The 13,106-nt window shown below is 43.9% G+C and overlaps 1 long non-coding RNA gene across 4 annotated transcripts in view; it reads right to left on the reverse strand.

Moving 5' to 3' along the window:
• Nucleotides 1–8,257: 8,257 nt before the first annotated feature.
• Nucleotides 8,258–13,106, reverse strand: part of LOC122544637 — a 29,837-nt gene continuing 24,988 nt past the window's right edge. For all 4 annotated transcript variants that reach the window (XR_006310380.1, XR_006310378.1, XR_006310379.1 and 1 more), the window contains one exon: nucleotides 8,258–8,699. This is a non-coding gene — a long non-coding RNA (uncharacterized LOC122544637). The remainder of the gene's footprint in view (nucleotides 8,700–13,106) is intronic.

A 13,106-nucleotide genomic window follows, 5' to 3' on the forward strand; every position in this document is an offset into this window, starting at 1 on the left:
AAGCTACCATGGTGCCACTGTTTAAGAAATGTGGTAAGGAAAAGTCGGGGAACTATAGACCAGTGAGCCTGATGATGATAGGTAAATTGGAGGGAATCCCAAGGGACACGATTTGCACGTATTTGGAAAGGCAATGACTTAGTTCAGATAGTCAGCATCGTTTTATGCATGGGAAATCATGTCTCACAAATTTGATTGAGTTTTTTGAAGAATTAACAAGGAGGATTGATGACGGCAGAGCGGTGGACGTGATCTATATGGATTCAGTAAGGGGTTCGATAAGGTTCCTCATGGGAAACTGGCTAGCAAGGTTAGCAACTTGTGGATCATTTCAGAGAATATCTCTGGGATAACCACACCAAGCCACCCCATTGTCATGTGGCCAAACACTTTAACTCCCCTCCCATACCTGCAACGACATGTAGGTCCTGGGCCTCCTCCATCACCGAACCTTAACTGAGAAAGTCTATAGCCTTAAAACTTGTCTTTAAACATTCAGACTAAAACGTAATGTTGAATTATAGAACATATTTACTGCACTAGAAAAATAGACAGGCAGACGGCTCAGAAAAAGTGTGGGAAGGGGGGAGTCTCAAGGAATGCAGAAGATAGGGACCTCTGGTCTTACCAAGTGATACCAGGATGCTGTAAGGCAATTAAGAACATTTGTCTTAGCATCAGTGAATCTGTGTGAACAGGACACCAACTGATAACATTCACAGCTGTTCCCTTATGAAATTAATGTCAATGTTTTATTCTGACCCTGAAACGAAACTCAGTACTATCAAAAGCTTTGTAATTAACAATCAGATGCTGCCAAATATAATGGAATCTCATTACCCCTTGCAAGTGGGGAAGACAGAGGGAGAAAAAAAATCTTTGCTGACTTGAGTTCAAAAGGACATTAGGGGGATAGACATTTTAGTGCTGATGCTATTGGGGCCTGTAGAAAATTAATTCTTAGTGCTTTTCTGCTATGGATTGAATTTAACTGCATTTTGGGAATCTATGATAATATTGAGTAGCCATTACTAGTTATCAAATACAAACTCTGCTAAAGGTAATATTAATGAAGCTTTAACTTGCTGTTCTTGCAGACCATACAGACTGCCCCATGGTCAATTCTAACTAGTCAGATCTTATGTCTTATTTGAATTTGAATCATAAACTTGAAAAGAAGGCAAGTTTAATCGAAGACTAATTAATCATTTTCAGTACAATCTTGCAGCTTCAGCTTCAGGCACAGAATGATTCTATGCTAAAGATAAAAAGCAGGAATCTGCTCATCAGCTTAAAATTATTCTGAACATAGCATTGAACAGATTCTGACACAACCTTTTAGGAAGCCACTTTATGGTCAAAAGTTAGCCTTCCTTGCTAAGGAGCCATTTTCTAAAACAATGATATCAGACATGCGAGCTGTGCAAAGTTACCTAATGACACAGAGTCATCGAGATATACAGCATGGAAACAGACCCTTTGGTCCAACCCGACCATGCCGATCAGATATCCCAAACAAATCTAGTTCCATCTGCCAGCACCCGGCCCATATACCTCCAAACCCTTCCTATTCATATACCCATCCAAATGCCACTTAAATGTTGCAATTGTACCAGCCTCCACCACTTCCTCTGGCAGCTCATTCCATACCCATACCACCTTCTGTGTGAAAAAGTTGACCCATAGGTCTCTCCCACTTAATTTAGACTGGCACTTCTTTATAGGAACTTATCTCACAAGCAGATGCTTAACTCAGCTGGGTTTGTTTTTCCCACCTGATAGATAGCTGAAGTCCTGTAGGAGTGATTAGCCAAGCGTGCACAGATCTGTCAGTTAACTAGTCTCCCTTACGAATTATTGTCTTTCACTGTTATCTGTCTAATTAAGAATATGCAATGTTTTTGTAAACTTTTGTATAAAGGAAGCCACTTTGAAGCAGTACATCAGAGTAGCCTGTTAGGGCACTTGAAGAGATGGTACTCTACTCTCCTAGTTTATTAGAACCTAGTTAGTTTAGCTTATAGGTATCAGTGTTATGTTGTAACAGCGATGCTATTAGTGAATAAAGGGGATGACTAAAATTAAACTAAACTGTCTGTAAGAGGTTCTTATTCCAGACTTCCAAAAAGTATGATCTCCGAGACGAACCAAAAGACAGGCTTTACAAGTCTGAGTCCTCAAGGGATTCCCTGGGCTGACTCAAATCTATACTTTAACATAAATAGCTGAATCCTGGAGGAAGAGCACCCATTGCGACAAGGATATCTGTCAGGGCCCCAGCTATTTCCTCTCTTGCCTCCTAGCAACCTGGGATAAATCCCATCCGGTCCTGGGGATTTGTCTACCTTAATAGCCTCTAGCCTATCCAACACATCTTCCCTACTTATGTCAACATGATCCAGAGTAATCGAGCTTCCACCTCTAATCTCAACAGACATCATATTCCTCTCCTCCGTGAATACTAATGCAAAGTAATCATTCAGAATCTCACCTGTTTTCTCAGGTTCGACACACAGCCTTCCTTCCTTATCTTTTAGTGGACCAATCCTTTCTATAGTTACCCGCTTGCTCCTTACATAAGAATAAAAGGCTTTGGGATTCTCCATAATTCTGCTTGCTGAAGCTATTTCATGACTCTTTTTAGCCCGCTTGATTCCTCGTTTAAGACTGGTCCTATTCTCCCGATATTCCTCCAGGTCCTGTTCTGTTCTTACCTGCCTGAACCTTATGTATGCTTCCCTTTTCCTCATGGCTAGTTGTACGATTTCTCCTGTCATCCATGGTTCACGATTCTTGCCGTTCCTATCCCTCGCTTTCAATGGGACATGCCTACCCTGCACTATCTTCAACCTACCTTTGAAAGCCTCCTACATATCAAATAGCTGTGTCCAATCCCCATTTCACAGCTCCTGCCTAATTTTGATATAGGCCCGGTCTAGTACACTTCCCTTAGGACCATTCTCATCTTTGTCTAAGAGTATTCTAAAACTTACAGAATTATGGTCACTGTTCCCAAAGGAATCCCCCACAGCAACTTCTACCACCTGACCTGGCTCATTCCCCAAAACCAGGTCCAATAAGGCCCCTTCACTCGTCGGACTATTGACATACTGCTCTAGAAAACTCTCCTGGATGCGTCTTACAAATTCTGCCTCATCCAGACCTCTAACACTAAGTGTATCCCAGTCAATGTTAGGAAAATTAAACAGAGGTAAGGTACCGCAGGGCTGATCATGTTGACCACCTGTACAAGAAGGGTAGGGAAATTCCAGGTAACTACAGATCAGTGAGCTTGATGTCAGTGGTGGAAAGTTTCTGGAGAAAGTACAGAAGGATAAACTCTATATTTGGAAAAGAATGGGCTTATCAGTGATAGGTAACATGCTTTTGTGCGGGGAGATTGTGCCTTACCAACTTAATAAAGTTCTTTGAGGAAGTGACCAAGTTGTTAGATAAAGGAAGGGCTGTACATGTCATACACATGGACTTTAGTAAGGCATTTGAGAAGGTTCCCCATGGTATACTAATGGAGAAAGTGAAATCACGTGGTATGCAAGGTGTTCTAGCGAGGTGGATAAAGAACTGGTTGAGCAACAAGAAACAGAGGAGTAGTAGTTGAAGGGAGTTTCTTGAAAAGGAGAAAGGTGACTAATGGAGAAAGTGAAATCACGTGGTATGCAAGGTGTTCTAGCGAGGTGGATAAAGAACTGGTTGAGCAACAGGAAACAGGGAGAAGTAGTTGAAGGGAGTTTCTTGAAAAGGAGAAAGGTGACCAGTCGTGTTCCACAGGGGTCAGTGCTGGGGCCACTGCTGGTATGATCAGCAAGTTTGCAGATGGCACGAACATTGGTGGAGTAGCAGAAAGCATAGGGGACTGTCAAAGAATACAGGAGAATATAGATAGACTGGAGAGTTGGGTGGAGAACTGGCATATGGAGTTCAATCCAGGCAAATGTGAGGTGATGCATTTTGGGAAGTCTAGAGCAAATTATACAGTAAATGGAAGAGCCTTGGGAAAAGTTGATGAGCAGAGAGATTTCAGAGTTCAGGTCCATTGTACCCTCAAGGTTGCTGCATAGGTGGGGTAGAGTGGTCAAGAAGGCATATGGTATGCTTGCCTTCATCAAACGGGGTATTGAGTATAAGAGCTGGTGGGTCATGTTAAAATTCTACAAGACATTCGTTCGGCCGCATTTAAAATACTGTGTCCAGTTCTGGTTGCCACATTACCGAAAGGATGTGGACGCTTTAGATAGGGTGCAGAGAAAGTTTACGAGGATGTTGCCTGGTATGGAAGCTGCTAGCTATGAAAAGAAGTTGAGTGTGTGCGTAGACGAGATACAAGTCGGTCTAGAGATTTGGGGGAGCTGAAATTATGTACAGAGATTAAAAATGTTACCGAAACGGAGAAAGGAGGGAACTACTCAGCACTGATGGCATGGGAGAACAGAATGGCCCTTGATATGATTTTAGCAGAAAAAGGGTGTGTGTGTGTGATGTTAGGAGGAAGCTGTTGTACCTTTATTCCTAATAACACTGCACCTGATGGTTCAATTACTCAGGCCTTAAGGGCATTGACTACTTTAGCAGAGGAACTGGCTGAGAATTCAGGAGTAGACACATCTCTCACGGGATGGCTTGAATCCTGGTTTGGAAGGTAGAAGGGGGTGGTAGTTTCCATCCTTACTTCCCTGATAATAGTAGTCGGGGTATTGGTGGCCATTGGCTGTTGTATCATACCCTGTGTATGAGGGCTCACCCAAAGACTGCTTGAGACAGCCTTAATGAAACAGATGCCCCGAAAAGGAAATCAGGCAGAAGAACTTTATTAGCTAAATAATGAGGGGATGAGTGAGACCAAGATGGATGAAATCTCCGGAATGATGCTTGCGAATTTCGGGGGTGATGCTTAAAAGAAAAATGCAGAAGATAACAAATGGTAATTAAAGAAAAAGGGGAAATTGTGGGATATAGGTAAATTAATGTTACTTCTGCAATTCTAATTGATTATATAAAAATAAAATGAACTCACATCAGTGTGTAATTGTTTCAGCCAGGAGCTGAGTCAACAAGAATGGAAACTATGTGGAGGAAATGCATAATTTTTTTTGTATTAGGTAAAAATGTATGCAAGAAAGAAACGGGACTGCAAGACAATGGTAGAAATAGAGGCACTAGATAAAATACTGTGAAGAGAGGCAGTTAAATTCGATATGCCTGTATAAACAGTAGGTATAAACATCTGTTTCCCACTTTTACAGAAACACAGGAACAAACCCCAATTAAAAGGGCTTAGTGATAAGATCTGTGAGGGGCAGCACAGATGGAGGGAGTAGATAATGGTAAGCAAAGGATGGGATGAGGTCAAATGGCCTTGTGAGGTCAGAAATAAGCATTTTGTCACAGACAAGGCCGGATAAGACAAGTGATAAACAGGAGTAATGGGTACCGGTCTTAGGGAAGTGGAGGATGTAAACGGGGGGGTAAACAATGAAATAAGAAAAAAGTATGTAGGAACCAAATTATATAATATTGAGTATTTGTTGAATTCAGGTGTGTTTTGTCCCTGTCTTGTGGACATCACACCCACTTGCAAGTGTAAAATAAATGACACTACTGATTCAGATCTTGTCTCGGACTGAAATTATTGAAGTGAGTGAGCTTTGTTTCTCACAAGTAGGTTAGGATTGTTTCCATTAGAAGGTAGGAGATTGAGGGGTACCTGATTGAGGTCTACAAAATCATGAAGGATATAGACAGGATTGATAAAGATAAGCTTTTTCCCAGGGTGACGCATTCAAGGGGAGAGGTGAAAAGTTTAAAGGGTAACACACGCAGCAATTAATTTACACAGAGGGTGGTAAGTGCGTGGAATGTGTTGCTAGCAGAGGTAGTACAGTCAGGCAGGTAAATTCATTTAAGATGCCTCTGGACAGATGCATGAGTAGGTGGGGATCAGAGGCTTAGGAATTGGGCGGCAGGTTTAGACAGTGGATTTCGATCAGCTCAGGCCTGGAGGGCCAAAGGGTTTGTTCCTGGGCCATAAATTTTCTTTGTTTTTTAATACATTTGCCTTCCTAACCCCCAACTGAACCTGCCTGTTAACCTGAAGAGAATCCTGAACGCGGACTCCCAAGTCCCTTGGTGCTTCAGATTCCCGAAACCTTTCCCCATTTAGGAAACAGTCTCCGCCTCTATTCTTCTAATCCCATTGCATACCCTCCCACACTCAACATGTCCCATTCCCGAGGGTCAGGATGGTGGTTATTGGGGGGTGGAGGGGGACAGGAGAGATTCTGTCCCCCTCCCAGTGAGGCATCTTGTACACACCGCGAGGTCTCTCTCCGTCTCCCTGTCTCTGTACACCTGTCTGATTGTCCATGACTTGCTTTAACTCTCTGATTATGTCGATTGATCATGTACAAACCGCGAGGTCTCTCTCTGTGTCTTTATCTCTCTCTGTTTGACTGTCTATGACTTGTTTTAACTCCACGTCGATGAATCTCGTAACACTGTGATTTTGTGCCTCTTTCTGACTCTGACTAAATTTCTTTAAAACTCTGTGTCCCTGTGTGTGTCTATGTCTCTCTCTGTTTCTCCCTGCCTCTCTGTGACCCTCTGTCTCTCTCTGACTATCAGTGACTCTGTAACTCTGACTTTATGGTGAGAGTACTGTCTGTTGCTGAACACAACAACAACTCCTACCTTAGAAAAGTGCCTAACAGTTTGCTTTAATCTCAGGCATCCCTGTGTCAGTCCTAGAGCTGACTGCCCGCTCTGGAAATGAGGTAATGGAGGGAGACAGCACCTGTTAAACTGCTCTGTTCAACCCCAGTTGAATATATTTTCTACAAGGATGATGAAGAGATTTAGTGGGAATACTCCAACCACTGCAGAACCGTACACACAATCATCAACATCAGCAAACGTCAAGAGGGCAATTAGCACTATGCTGTTTCTAACCAGCAGGCAGAGTCTCTCCTGAACAGCAAATTTATTGCCATTTCACTGAGTTTTTAAGCAACTCTATACAAATCGACATTATCAGAGCAATGTGATAGCACTGGGGAAGCATGCAGAGGGAGATTTACCAGGATGTTGCCTTGGGGGCTGGAAAGTTTGTGATGGAGAGAGATTGGACAGACTGGGGTTGTTTTCCTTAGAGCAGAGCAGATTGAGAGTGTGGGGACATGATTGAGATGTATAAAATGTGGACGTAGAGAGGAAGAAACCTCCCCCACCCTCTTGAAGGAGGGATCAATGACTAGGGCACGGGCATAGATTTAAGGTAAGAGGCAGGAGGTTCAGAGGAGGATGTGTTGGAAAACATTTTAATTCAAAGGGTGGGAGGGAATCTCATCATGTCAAAGAACGATTTAGATGTGCACTAGCAATCCAAGGCTAGAGTCAGATTAAGTGGTCCTTGATGTTTCATATGTATATTGTTGCAGAAATGGGGGCTTGGATATGGTGAATAGCCAAGGTCTTTTTCCCCAGGATAGGGAACCCAAAACTAGAGGTTTCGGGTGAGGGGAAAGATTTAAAAGCGACCTGAGGGATAACTTTTTCACACACAGTGTGGTGCTTATTTGGAATGAGCTGCCAGAGGAAGTAGTAGAAGTGGGTACAATAGCAACCTTTAAGAGAGATTTGGGAAGTTACATGGATAGGAAAGGTTTTGACGGATATGGGCCAAACACAAGCAAATGGGACTAGTTCCGTTTGGAGACCTGGTCAGCATAGATGTGTTGGGCTGAAGGGCCTATTTCCGTTCTGTAACCTTACGACTGGAAGTATGGTATTAGAGACCAGAGAGGTAGTTGCTTTTGACTGGCAAGGATGATGTTCAAAGTGGGGTGCGGGATGGGGACAGTGATGGTAACCCCCCAGGATGTGGACAGTGTGGTGGGGTGGACTGTGATAATAACCGCCAGGATGTTGACAGTGGGGTGGGCTGGGGACAGTGAAAGTAACCCCTGGGATGTTGATACTACGGGGGGTGGGAACAATGACGGTAACCACCAAGATTTGACACTGTCGGGGTTGGGGACTGCGACGGTAATACCATTGAACATCAGGAGGGCAATGGTTGGGTGATGTACCATTTGACCATCCGTAGTTAACACAAATCTTTTGAAGTGTAGATTTTACAACAGATGGAAACTTTGCAATGATGTGAAATCTCCGTTGTTTTATTTCTCCTTTCTGTCAGTTATTATCCTGTCATAGAAGATAACATCTGCGAAAAGAAAGACAATTTCAACATCCAATATTTTATTTCCTCTTTGTCTTGTTTTGTTCCAGTTCCTGTTGCTGGGGTTTTCCTCACCCCCAGAGTCAATAAAATGGAGGTTCCACTTGGGAATAGTCTTGTTCGAGAGTGTGTATTGTGTCGAGGTACAGGACCGTACTTTCAATGCTAAGCATTAAACAATGCCAGCAGGAATTACAACTTTAGCTCAGACAGGAGAGAGCTGGCCATTGAATCCTTCCAGTCCCAGCACCAAGGCAGACACCAGTGCGTCGCAATCAATAGGGGTTGGGACGATACTTAATGTGACCAGGAATTCCATCAACCTCACAGAGCCAGGTAATTCATTCTTCATCTTTGATCTGTGCTCATTCTTCACTGGGGTCCAGCTGAAGTCTTGACGTGAACACTAAAAATTTGCTTCAGAAACTCAGCAGGTCGGCAGCATCTGTGAGGTGGGGGGGAGAGAGAGAGAGAGAGAGAAATATCCTTTGTCAGATAAGGGAGGCCTTCATAGTGAGAGGATTCAAGTCCAAGTGCAGGCATGTCTTGCTACAACTGGACAGGGTGAGACCACACCCTGGAGAACTGTGTGCGCAGTTTAGGATTTTCTTATGTGAGGAAGGATATTGTGTGTATGGACAGAGTGCAGTGAAGGTCTCCCAGAGTGATTTCTGGGATGGTAGGATTGACTGATGGAGAGGGACTGGAACGGTTAGGATGACGTTCACTGGAGTTTAGAAGAATTAAGGGGGAATCTCATAGAAACCTATAAATTTGAACAAGGACGAGACAGAGTAAACACGCGGAGAGTGTACCCGGTGACCAGGTGGAGAGTCCAGAACCAGGGGGTCACAGCCAAAAGGAAATAGAGTTGGACTGAGATGGGGAGAAATGTCTTTACCCAGAGAGTGGGGAGCCTGTAGAATTCTCTGTCACAGAAAGCAGTCAGGGCCAGAATACTGAATGTTGTTCAGGAAGGAGTTGGATTGAGTTCTTTGGGGCTAAAGGGAGAATGCGGGGAGACAGGAGACTATGTTGGGTGATCAACCATGATCCCATTGAATGGGTGGAGCAAGCCAGAGGGGCCAAATGTTCTCCTGATGATATTTTCAATGTTTCTCTGTGAATGGCCCAGTTGCCGCTGACTGATGGAGGACAAAGGGAAGTTTTGCCTCAATATATGCAGGCCGTGAAAATGAAGGACAGTAATTTCTAGTTGACAATTTAGAGAGCGTGGGTGCAGAGCGATCTTTTGAGTTCAGCATGGAATAGTTTGGGTTGGATTGGTGGGATATTGTTAATGAAACAGCTTGCACAGAAACAATGATGTAACTACAATGGTGAGGGTTTGGAGGGAATTTTACAGACATGAGGGTTTCCCTCCAAAGGAACGAGTGTCGGCAGGGGGTCAGGGCGACAGGGAACACTGGCGTTAGTGTTTGCTGAAGGGATGATGTTATTGACAGGAAATCCCTCTCTGAATCCAACACAGGCAAACAGCACTGAGATGGCAGTACTCGTTGCCCCACTGTTTCTGATCCTTTCTCTCCTCACATTGCTTCCCATTAAACTCGAATTGGAAACAAGGTGGGTGAGACACTCCAGCAGGTAACCCCGGCGATCATTCTCCAGTTGGCACTCGATGTGGGTTTCAAACTGACGTTGCTCACATAGTGCATGAGGGTTTGCGTATGAGAGAGTATGTGTGTGAGTGAGAGTATGAAAGTGTACATCTCTGCGAGAGAGAGAGAGAGAGACACACACGCATTTTCACTGACACGTACACAATTTCACATGCGCGCACACACTGACTCAGTCATGTCTACAGTGCACCTTGTAGACCACACTTGAGAAGCTGAACACCATCCACGGACAATGCAGCCCCTGCTTGATTGGCGCCACATCAACTCCATCCACCACCTGCGCTCAGCAGCTATGAGATGCCCTGCAGGAATTCACTAAAGATCCTCAGGATGAACCTTCCAAACCCACAACCATGTCCATCTCGAAGGACAAGCACAGCAGATTCATGAGAATACCATCTCCTGCAAGTTTCCCTCTGAGCCACTCACCATCCCAACTTGGAAATATATCAGCCATTCATTTAGTGTTGCTGGGTCAAAATCCTGCCTAATAGTATCATGGGTCTACCTACAGCACAGGGACTGCAGTGGTTCAAGAAGGCACCTCACTACCTCCTTCTCAAGGGGCCAACGAGGGATGGATAATAAATTCTTGGCCTAGCCAGTGACTTTCACATCCCACAAGTGAATTAAAAAAAGAAATAAAGCACTATTTGGAAACGTGCTTTGTGAGGATGTCGGCAGGCTGAACAAGTGGCAGACAAAATTACTTGGGGAGACAAACAAAGTAATGTGCTGTGTTCAGAGGAATGGTCAGCACAGATATAAACTAAAGATTAAAATTGGAATAATTGTTGCTTGCGCATCAGTCAAAGAATCCAGATTCATTTGCTAGCAGGAGAAACTTTGCAGTAAAACTTTCCAATGTTCTTTCTCTCTTATTTTCTCCAGCTGATTCTTCGAGCAGTTCCCGGTGACACAGGTAAATTAGTGAGGTGGTTAGCAACTTCAAACAGCATTCAAACACTGTCTGAATGGGCTGTAAATCACTCTGGGATGCAAACCCAGCAATTTTACATTTGTTAGACAAATTGGAGCAAATGAACTGTGTCTGACTCGTTTGCAAATCTAAAGCACAACAGTTCAAATTGACGACACACTCAATTTCCGTTAGGCAGTGAACTGAGCGTTGGTCAGTCCCATTAGCAGTGAGGTTATCCATTGCAGTTGGAAGAATTGAAAAAGGGAACTTATCATCTGACTAGGAGAGAAAGTTCAAAATGTCAGTGCAAAGGCTACAGCAGGTCACAAGGAAGACATTTATTGCAAAAGTAATTGAGTAGGGAAGTAGGTAATTGTTACTGCAACTGTACAAGGGATTTCCACATCCGGAGTACTGCAGACAGTTTTGGTCCCTTAAGGAGGGATGTAGTTGAATTGGAAGGAGTTCAAAATAGTGCGGTGAAGAAGGCATATGGCGTACTGGCTTTTATTGGTAGAGGAATTGAGTTCCGGAGTCCTGAGGTCATGTTGCAGTTGTATAAGATTCTGGTGCGGTCACATCTGGAGTATTGTGTGCAATTTTGGTCGCCATACTATAGGAAGGATGTGGAGGCACTGGAACGGGTGCAGAGGAGGTTTACCAGGATGTTGCCTGGTATGGTAGGAAGATCGTATGAGGAAAGGCTGAGGCACTTGGGGTTGTTTTCATTGGAGAAAAGAAGATTTAGGGGTGACTTGATAGAGGTGTACAAGATGATTAGGGGTTTAGATAGGGTCGACAGTGAGAATCTTTTTCCACGTATGGAGTCAGCTATTACAAGGGGGCATAGCTTTAAATTAAGGGGGGGTAGGTATAGGACAGATGTTAGGGGTAGCTTCTTTACTCAGCGAGTCGTGAGTTCATGGAATGCTCTGCCAGTAGCAGTGGTGGACTCTCCCTCATTATGGGCATTTAAGCGGGCATTGGATAGGCATATGGAGGATAGTGGGCTAGTGTAGGTTAGGTGGGCTTGGATCGGCGCAACATCGAGGGCCGAAGGGCCTGTACTGCGCTGTATTCTTCAATGTTCTATGTTCTATCACTGAATTGATTGTCAAGATGAAAGTTTAATTTTGTGAGCAGAGACTGTTACAATTTTGATCTCTTTACTCGAGGACAGATGCAGTTTGTACTGGGGGTAGTTCAGAGGAGATTCACTCAATCATTTCCAGAGATGAAGGGTTTGTCTTAGATGAGAGATTGAGCAGTTTCTCTGGAGTTTGTAAGAGAGGAGATCTAACTAAAGGTTATAAAATGCTAAAGGGAGTATTGACGATGGAGAGAGGATGTTTGCTCATGTGGGAGTATGTAGAACAAGAGGTTGTCATTATAGCATAAGGGGCTGCGCAGACTGAAAACAGAGGTAAGGAGGAATGAATTCTCTCAAATGTGGAGAGGGTTGTAAATCTGTGGGATCACTCCTCCCAACCCCAACACTGCATCAATTGGAGGAGGAGATTGTTATTCAGTGATGGGTCAAAGGGAGTGTTTGCTGGAAAGTGGAGTTGAGGCTGAGATGGGATCAGCTGCGATCGTATGGAATAGTGGAGCAGGTTCCTGATGGGCCAGATGGACTCAACCTGATCCTAGTTATATTGTTAGTTTGTAGCAAAACCACAAGGAGGCAGAAAATTAAGTTTGATTTAACAAAATAGCTTTTAATTCGTGAACATTGGAAAATAAAGGCAAAAGTGATTCAACACAAATTTGGTGAAGGATGTTTTGAAAGAAACGAAGGGACAATACAAAGTAGGGGGTAAAATTCTAAAGAGGGTGCAAGAGCAGAGGGAGTTGGGGGTATATATCCACAGATCAGTGAAGGCGGCATAACACTGGGGACAGCAGTTAATAAAACACACAGCATCCTCAGCTTTATTAATAGGGGCATTGAGCCAGAGAACAAGGAGGTGATTTTGAAGTTGTAAAAGACACTGGTGGACCTCAGCTGGAGTGTCAGAGAGAGAGGGCGAGAGGGCGACAGTACTTCTGTTGAATAAAGGGAACTATGGATCTATGAGGGAGGAGCTGGCCAAAGTTCAATGGTGCAATACCTTGGCAGGGATGACCGTGGAGGAACAATGGCAGATACTTCTGTGTATAATGCAGAAGTTGCAGGATCAGTTCATTCCTAAAAGGAAGAAAGATCCCAGGAGGAGGCATGGGCGGCCGTGGCTGACGAGGGAAGTTAAGAAACATACAAAGTTAAAAGAGAAAAAGTATAACATAG

Source organism: Chiloscyllium plagiosum, chromosome 50, assembly GCF_004010195.1.
Source record: "Chiloscyllium plagiosum isolate BGI_BamShark_2017 chromosome 50, ASM401019v2, whole genome shotgun sequence".
Taxonomy (NCBI): Eukaryota; Metazoa; Chordata; class Chondrichthyes; order Orectolobiformes; family Hemiscylliidae; genus Chiloscyllium; species Chiloscyllium plagiosum.